General features: G+C 40.8%; 1 protein-coding gene across 4 annotated transcripts in view; it reads right to left on the reverse strand.

Annotated features, from left to right (window-relative positions):
* nlgn2a (neuroligin 2a) overlaps positions 1-9,062 on the reverse strand; it is a 190,610-nt gene that overhangs the window by 56,252 nt on the left and 125,296 nt on the right. The gene's annotated exons all lie outside the window — the stretch shown is intronic.

A 9,062-nucleotide genomic window follows, 5' to 3' on the forward strand; every position in this document is an offset into this window, starting at 1 on the left:
TATTATTATTATTATTATTATTATTATTATTAAAGCAAAGGGTGGCTACTTTGAGGAATCTAAAATATAAGACCTATTTAAGAGTTTTTTCACAATTTTTGTTAAGTACATAATTCCACATGTGTTCATTCATAGTTTTGATGCCTTCACTGAGAATCTACAATGTAAATAGTCATGAAAATAAAGAAAACGCATTCAATAAAAAGGTGTGTCCAAACTTTTGGCCTTTATATGTATATAAGTAGTCCACTGTTGCCAAGACTTCTCAATTTAGTTGCCTTCTTAACAGTTCTTCACATCAGAAGCTGCCTTTAGAGCTAAAATAATTGGGTGGCAGCTCTTACCGTTACCATAATTTAATCTTAAGGAAAAAATGTCATCACTGTATGCATTTTGTGCTAAAAATCAGGCCAACTCTAGAGAGCTTAGTGAATATGTAATATTCAACAGGCCGAAAGGTAGAAACCCCCTGCAGCGGAGGCAAAGACACTGACAGCATTCTCAGCAGACTAGGATGTAATGAAGCCACACAATGAGGTCCTTTTCCAGGGAGAGGCATGGAAAAAAATCTCTCAATTTACTCAACTGGCAAACGCCTTGCCTGCCGCTCCTTTTCTCCCTAACACATAACCAACAGGTGACAGCCTCAACTTCACACCGTGTCTCTCGGGTTTATTAACAATCGTTCGGGGAAATGCAGAAATCACTGAAACAGCTGACGTTATAGAATTACCAGGAAGGTTGAAGCAATGCGGATACAGTAAAACATGTAAATACTTCCACGTAAAATACTATAAGTACCATTAACTGAAGACATCTAATTGTGTTGAAGTGTTCAGTGGCAGATTCATCTTAGAACATGTGTATGTAAGCTGCATAAGTTTGTATTAGTGATACAAACAATGTATCACTAATGTATTGCCAGCACGCATGCAATACATATGTATGTATTGCATGCGTGCTGGCTGCATGCAAAGACATCTGCAGTAGTTTTAGCGCGCAGACACAAACATCACATTGTGTCACAGACGCTGAATGCTTTTCTTCGCTGAATATTATATGTAAACTTACTAACAACCTGTCTTTATAAGTGTCAATCTGAATGAAAAGATGCATGGGATGCTATGTATAGTCTCCCCAAACAACCGTTACCATCCCCCAAGGGAGAACTAAGTCTCCCATTAAGCCCCGTAGCGTCGCACGATGATTCAAGCTGCTGTCATCCCTCCATAATGATGATCCATCCTTGGCTATTACCAGCCCATGGTTCCTCACTTACAAAGCTGATTGTTTGACATGTGAAACATACATCAGCATAATCTGCCCCATAACTCAGTTTTTAAAAGAGTGCCCACAGCACGGGGGGGGGGGGGGGGGGGGGGGGGGGGAGAAGCAACAAACAGGAGACGAGATAAAACAGGAGAAGAGATAAAAGGAACAAAGGGAAAGGATGTGAGAGTTTTTTTGAGAAAGACAGACCGATAAATGGCAATGGTAATGATAAACAAGGGATATGTTTTCAAAAGAACCAAACTGAAACACCAACAAAGTAATTTATTTCCCTGTCATGATGTCAGCCACATCATCTTTAATACACTCAACATAACATTGTTAGCCGTCTATTCCATTATGATTACATGTTTGTATTCATCCAAAACTGGGTGAATACTTTCCTGGGAGGAATACAGGCCAATACTACTATTGCAGTATACATAACAGTATATAAGTATAGATTCCTGAAGGTGTGACAGTATAGGAGGAGAGGGTGGGAAAATAAAGGAGCAGATAATAGAGGAAGGCAAGAAAGTAGTCGGCATGGCAGGTGAGAGAGTATCAAGGCCACGGACAAACAGAGGTGAAACGATATCTGGGGAGCGATGAGAGGGGAGCTGTGAGAGCTGTCTGAATACACGTCTGTGGCTGTGTCCATGTGTGTGTTGGTGTAGGAAGGCGTCTGTGTGCATCTTACTTGCCCAAAGGGATGTGTGTCAGTCTGTGTGTCTGTGTGTGTGTGTGTGTGTAAGATGCAGGCCAGCTGAGGTGCTAATCCCCTCTCAGAAAATAGTGGACCTGTCCTGTCCTCTTTCTCAAAGTCACAAACTCTATACCTCCAAACACACACACACACACTGAAGACACCACAGTCCTCCTTTCTCTCCCCTAGGATAGAGTCAAGAGGACTTTGCTCATCAATTCTGCCTGAGGTTGCTATGGAGACTGAGAAAAGTGTGTGTGTGCAAGTGTTTTGGAGAGGTGTTCACCCAGTGTGTGTCTTAATATCTTCTCTGTCCTGTCACACCGCTGGCTTTTCATGGGACCACACACACCCACACCCAGATCCACACACACACACACACACACACACGTCCCCCTTCCAAAGTATTGAGCAGGCATTTTTCCCTCCACACTCCCTGAATACCAAAGTTTTACAGTAACAGAGTGTGAGAGCGGCAGAACCATTTTAAGGAGGATTTGTCCTGAGTGTGTGTTCAATGCATGCACAAGATGCCGTATCTGCTACATGCGTGTGCGCAGAGGGCAGTCCAGTGCTCTAGATGAATGTCTGCTCCAGTGCACACTCAAAAGCAGCTCTGCAGGTTTTATTTTTAGCATCACAGGCAAATGCAGCCCCTCCCCCCCCATCCCCCTGCTCTCTGCCCTATCTCATTTCTCTCCTACTGTCACTTCTCTCAAAATCTCTCACCCGACTGTGTGTGCGTGCCGTGGCCACAGCGTGCGTGCACACACAGAGCTCATTCTGCAGACAGTGTGTCGACATAAAGTGTTGCAGCTCCAAAAAATGCTCCAAGCTTTGTAGTGCGCCGTTCCACCTCTCTGCTCTCATCATCTTTGTTAATGTCTGAACGAATGCATAGTCTCGCTTTCATCCCTCATCTCCCTCTCTTCTGCTCTTGTTCTCCCTTCCAGGGGGGGGGGGGGGGGGGGGGGGGGGGGGGGGGGCTATTAAAAGCTCATTGGGGTGGAGGTGATGTATGTACTGTAAGCATGTCTGTTGCTAAGGCAGCCAAGGCAAGGTCAAGTGCTCAGTGGCCCGGCGAAGCTTTTCATTACATATTTAACTCTGCAGAATTCCTGCAGAGAAGTCGCTGGAGACCGCGTGTTGCTTCTTCTTCTTCTTCTTCTTCTTCTTCTTCCCCCACTGCCACTTGAGTGATGTCTGCTGCTGGAGAAAGACGTCTGCCCGGGTGCAGACAGGTACATTTCCATATTAGCATACGAATAGAGTCAGGCGTGTTCTGCTGTGTGAAGGATTCCACGCTGGTTAGCATTCGCTTAGCACTTGCATGGCTGGAGAGGCGGCTGTTAAATAAGGGTGGAGTCAGTGGTGATGGAGAGAGAAAAGATCACGTCTTTCACTCAGCTAGATAGGTAAAAAAAATCATTGAGAAGGTTGATTTCTCTTCCCCGACCTCTATTACTGCCATTCCTGTCTTTCTGAGCTTGATTTCTTTTAACTTTTTCTTGAATGCTGTCATATAAGGAAAATGAAAGGATGCATACACAGACCTACAAATAACGAGACTGGGAAGAGAAGGCAAGCAGAGAAGGCACAAACTATAAACAGTTCACATATTGAATATACTGAACGTAACCCCAAAGCTGTGAGTCTTAAATATTGATTTACAACTAATTAAGGCAAAAAAAAAAACTAAAGGAGAGACATGATTTTAAGAGGTATTTGTACCACAGGATCCAAAGTAACTCTACTGTTTGTGGAGTTTTCAGTCTCATATTATGCTCATTTTCAGGTTTATTCTTGTATTTTGGGTTTCTACTAGAACATGTTTACATCGGTCTGCCTGAATATACCTGTATTCACTTTGCTTTCATTATATTTCATATCACAGGATATCTCTTCTCCTGTAACTTCCGCGAGCAAAATGTAAAAAAAAAAAGAATAGGAGATGATGGCGGTGATGATGTCAGTAGTGCGGTAGTGGCACGTGACTGCGGTATTGCGGGAAAGGCCCAAGCCCTATCTGTGGATGGAGCGTTTTGATACTTTTTCAGTATATCTATGGTACCTCAACCTCCTTTATAATAATAAAAGTTATGGAAATCTCATTTTTTGCAATCCGGGACATTTAACAAAAGTGAGAAGATGCTCTAACTGGAATAATGGTGGTCTTAACCCCTAGTGAATCAAACTGCTGTGTAAAGCAATTCCCCTGTGGTTTACTGGTTAGACCAACTTCCTTTAAAGCGAAAGGTCTGGGTTTCAAAGCCCACTACAACCAACATGCTTCACGGAGATACTCTGCCACTTTGTTGATACAGTGGTTTTGCATTTCGAGCTTGCTAATTTGTGGCTTATGAGTGCACTCAAATGTTCTTCAATAATGTTTCCCTTTCCAGCTAAGCTAGCATTTCCGTCCATAAAGCCTCCCTTGATGGAAGAGTACGTGATTGCAGTTCTTAAATAAGTTTGACAACCACATTTCATGTCCAGTGGTAGAGAACTTTGCAATTTACAATTCAATGCTTTCCAGACACAGTATGGGTAATTTATGTTTTAAAAGATCAGCTTTAGGGCACCCAGATAGTTCAGTGGGTTGAGCGGGTGCCCATGTACAGAGGCTTGCTCCTCGACGCAGCGGGCCCGGGTTCGAATTCAGCCTGTGGCCCCTTTGCTGCATGTCACCCCCCCCCCCTCTCTCTCTCCCCCTTTCACACGTCTCTGTCTGCCTATCTAATAAAGGGAAAAAATAACTTTAAAAAAAAAGATCAGCTTTAAGTTTTAATTAGCAGCAGTGCATTCAAATTAACTCCAACTATAATCATTTATATCACCAGGATTAGGAAATACCCTGTTAAATTAAAAACAAATGGTGATGCAAAACTTTGAAACCCTTACGGTTATCTTGTGGTAGGTTTAAGTTGCTTTCACACTAGACTTGGTCCGACCGTCCGGTTCGGTTTGGCTGGTGTGAAAGCACATCCGAACTCTGGTGTGGATCAAACAAACAGACTCTGGTGTTAAAAACGGAGGTCTCGGTTCACTTTCAAGTGAAATACAGTTTGTTACACTCTAGGTGAGAACGCTATCCGATCCAAATACAGGAAGTGAACCAAAAACAGAACATTTACTAGTCTGCAATTTCAACCTTGCACCCAATTTACGGATGGGATGATAACTTTTAGATCCATAAGCTGTTTTGACCACACATCGCTGGTCATCTGCGTAACATCATCATTATCTCTCTCGCCTTTTAAAAAAATATTAGAGACACTAAAGCAGAACAAGCAAACCCAAGACGTTATAAATTTGGTGTAGCTCCATTATTTCAGAGAGAAGTGCCGGCGAGTTTTCGATATTCTGTCCAGTGGACCAGCGACCGTTTCAACCGTGTGACGTGTACGGTGTTTGGTGCGTTTGACCAAGTGTGGTGTGAAAGCCTGAGTAGCACAGAGTGACCCGAACTATAGGTGTGAAAGCGCCCTTAGTAAACCTTTTGGACTCCCGACTGAAGCTGCAAAACACCACAACAATCAACTTACAAAACAGCTATGCCATCCAATATTTGCATATGTGCAGGAGAGGGTCTGACCCTTGATAGAGTGAAGATAATCTCATGCAAAGACAACCATTTCTGTCCGTCCAGTATCAAGTTTGCATTTCACCACATCTAGCTCCTGTATCAATAATTCCTGCATTGGCCTTCCAAATCAGCATGTCAGATTGCTGAAGCAAGAACACAAACACAGCGGCAACCCTCGCAGTGTATCCACAAAGCAGACATTGGTATGCATGAATGCACGCAGCTACACTTGCTTGATGCACACCACCTCTGAAACCCACACAAAATGGGCATTTCCAAGCCCCAGGCTGGCCTCTCTGTGCGTCTCTCTCTGCCAAAGTAAAATGCCATCCATCATACAGGATTAGAGGCCGATATATAATTTTTTTTTTTTTTTAAATATTCATTCATCAGAATCATTCATAATGACAAATCAGACTATCATCCATGTTATGAGCGTTGGCGTTGCATAGTTTGTCTACCAGAGGTCACTCTACAACATCCCTGTTGGCAAAACTGATTTTGTTTTTGTTAATGTGTTTTTGTTCAAAGGAATTTAAGTTTCATATCTTAAGTTTGTATTTTTATACATTATATTTATCAGAAATGTAATATATTTTGATATTCCTCTATTCTGTTGTGACAATAAAACAAATTATTATTATATTATTTTAGTGAGAACTCAGATTCCTACAAATAACTAATGTTAGGGAAATCTGTTTATGTTTTTGTAACGCATTTCTGGATTCAAATAAAAAAATATATATATACTGTATATCAGCCGATATATCGGCATATCTGATTTTAAATAACCAAATATTTGTACCGGTCTTAAAAATCCTTTACCAGTCAGGCTCTATATAGGATGCATTGTGCAAAAGATTACGCACATTTCTCCCAATCATGGCCAAGTTGCAATAGCTGCGGTGTTTGCTTGGTATACAAATATACAAATGTACAAATAACAAAGGCCTCCCTCTCTATTTGCTTTCTCCTTGACTCAAAGATTGTGATGAGTGTCATAGATAGGGCGCTAAGAGAAGACAATGTAAGAGATGTCACAAGACTAGCGAACAGAGACTCATGTAAAAATACTGGGAAGAAATAATAATAATAATAATAATAATAATAATAATAATTCTAATAATAATCCAATAACATCCAGTGACATAGGAATCCCCTGAGAGAATGTAATACTTCACCATTAATTATTTTCTTAATTGAATCTATTTCAGTAAAAAATAACTTCTGCTCATACTTCTGACTCATTTCTGTTACTAATCCACTCACTTGGATTCCCTCTGATCAGGATTATTTTATGTCCATCTAAAGCTCTACATACTGGGCTCAATCTGGGGAGAAAAGACTCGAATGGATCAGATTATCAACAGATCTAATAATAAACCAAAGAAATTCACAAAAACAATGCAGCCGCTTTGACGGCATCAAATGGAAAATTCCAGTTTACTACAACTTGGATTTTATATTTGTAATTCATAGCTCCGGGAAACTCAGCAGCTTCAATGAAGAAACACAAGCAGTCTGACAGATTGTGAACAAGTCAACTGTTAAGCCCAAAATATTCAAACCACTTAATTTGAAGGGAGAAAAATGGCACTTCTAATTTCCTCATTGAACAGGAAAACTGTGAGCGTGTTTTTTATTCCAAATAAATGGCTAAAATGTTGGTTGTGTTATCAGATCTGAGTAATTAACATGGTGTGAAGAATGTTATTTGTAAAGATAGGAATGATCAACAGCTACACAAAGGAGACAACAAACGATTCTTTAACTCCTTACCACTGCTCAGTACTAGAAAATAAAAGCAAAGAAAGACAATCCTGTCACCCACTGGTTTCCTGGCAGCTTCATGGATCTCTGGTAACAGTCATGTTTTAGATTCCACTTCAGAATTTTTAGGTAATTGCAGGCAAATGAAAATCTGTCGTCATTGTCAAGACTGTGTAAGTGCTCTGAAAAACAGCACAGAAACAAACCAAAAATAGGTAACAAAACAAATCAAATGCGAGGCAGCCAATTTTCAAACAGCTTCCAGCAGCCCACTCTCTCTTATATGTTTAATATCTAATGCACTTAGTTTTCTTTAGTTAGCACCTGCCTCCTTAGAGGCATGTTCATCCTCTCCGAGCTAAATTACTTGGTCTCAATGGAGCGAGACAGAGTGCGGTGAGTAACAAAGAGAAGAATTCAAGTGTATTTTCAGGAAAAGGATGATGGGCCCAGGCCAGAGAGCTGAGGTGACAGATTTTTCTCAAACCTGGCTAGAGCAGAATCTCACAGCGACCTGCACAGACAGGTTACTGTATACTTACTGCACTTGGCATGTAAAGCCACCTTCACTACTTTCCAAATCACTCACCTTCACTGTGCTGTGTCTGGTAGAAACAGCTCAAAGGTGCATCACAACCGTGTCTTCCCCTACCTAAAAAGACTCTGTAAAGGCATTTTCCTTTTTACAGTCCTTGCTCTTTGTGGAATGAATTATACAGCAGCGAAATAGACGTCTAGAAGTTGGAGGCGCCGGGCAATGGCCCGCAGTTAAAATGAAGAATTGCGAGCTGCATTTGTGTGTCTGTAAAAATGCCAGATCGGTATCTGATTTGCATGCTTGTTCCCATCTCTGCATTCTCTCTCAAAACAGCCATTGCCAGTTACTGGCAAAGTGCACGTGGAAATCGTCTGCAGGACTCAGTGCATAAATAAATGAGGGTGGTGGTGAAAAAGTCAAAGGTGGTGCAAGACTATAAATCTATTGGGAAAGATTGGGAATGTTCGCCTGTTGACCTGGCTGCTAAAATAGAAAGAAAAACAGAACTCTTGCTACGTGTAACAAGTAAATACTGATATTTTGTGACCTTCATCTAATTCAATTTAACAATGCAGTACAGAACTTAACAAGGAATTAGAGGACTATGGGTAAATATTTATGCCACAAGCTTTTAAAAAGAAATTATTAGAGCAATGAAAAAACAATGCTGCGTTTTAGTTTTCCAGAGATGTGGACTTGAGACTTGGACTCGAGTAGACTCGATTCACCGTTTTGATGATTTGCAACTTGACAAAAAAGAAATGACTTGAGAAAAAGTGACTTAATTTGAGACTTGACCTGCCTTAACTAAGGACTTGACATGACATAACCTATGACTTGACTTACTTGGGACTTGAACAAAGATGTCTTGGTCACAACACTCGTATTTCACTCATACAAATGTATTTATTCTTATCTGTGAGCATTATAGACAAAAGTTGGTTTTTATAATTAATCCAGATAAAGATGATAGGAGTACATCCACCCAATCCAAATTGAATGCTCCTTTTAAAAGGTCCAATATGTAATAATGGCAACTAGCGTTTAAATTGGTTATTGCAGTCCAAATTCGAAACACTGGAGAGAGCAATGCTATATTCGGAAAAAGGCCTTAATTGGAATACCCAACCGGAATATGCTGTTTGCATGACATTTGGAATATTGCCATTTTAAAATAATAATGGAATATTGTT

The sequence above is a fragment of the Etheostoma spectabile genome, chromosome 19 (genome assembly GCF_008692095.1).
Source record: "Etheostoma spectabile isolate EspeVRDwgs_2016 chromosome 19, UIUC_Espe_1.0, whole genome shotgun sequence".
Lineage (NCBI taxonomy): Eukaryota > Metazoa > Chordata > Actinopteri > Perciformes > Percidae > Etheostoma > Etheostoma spectabile.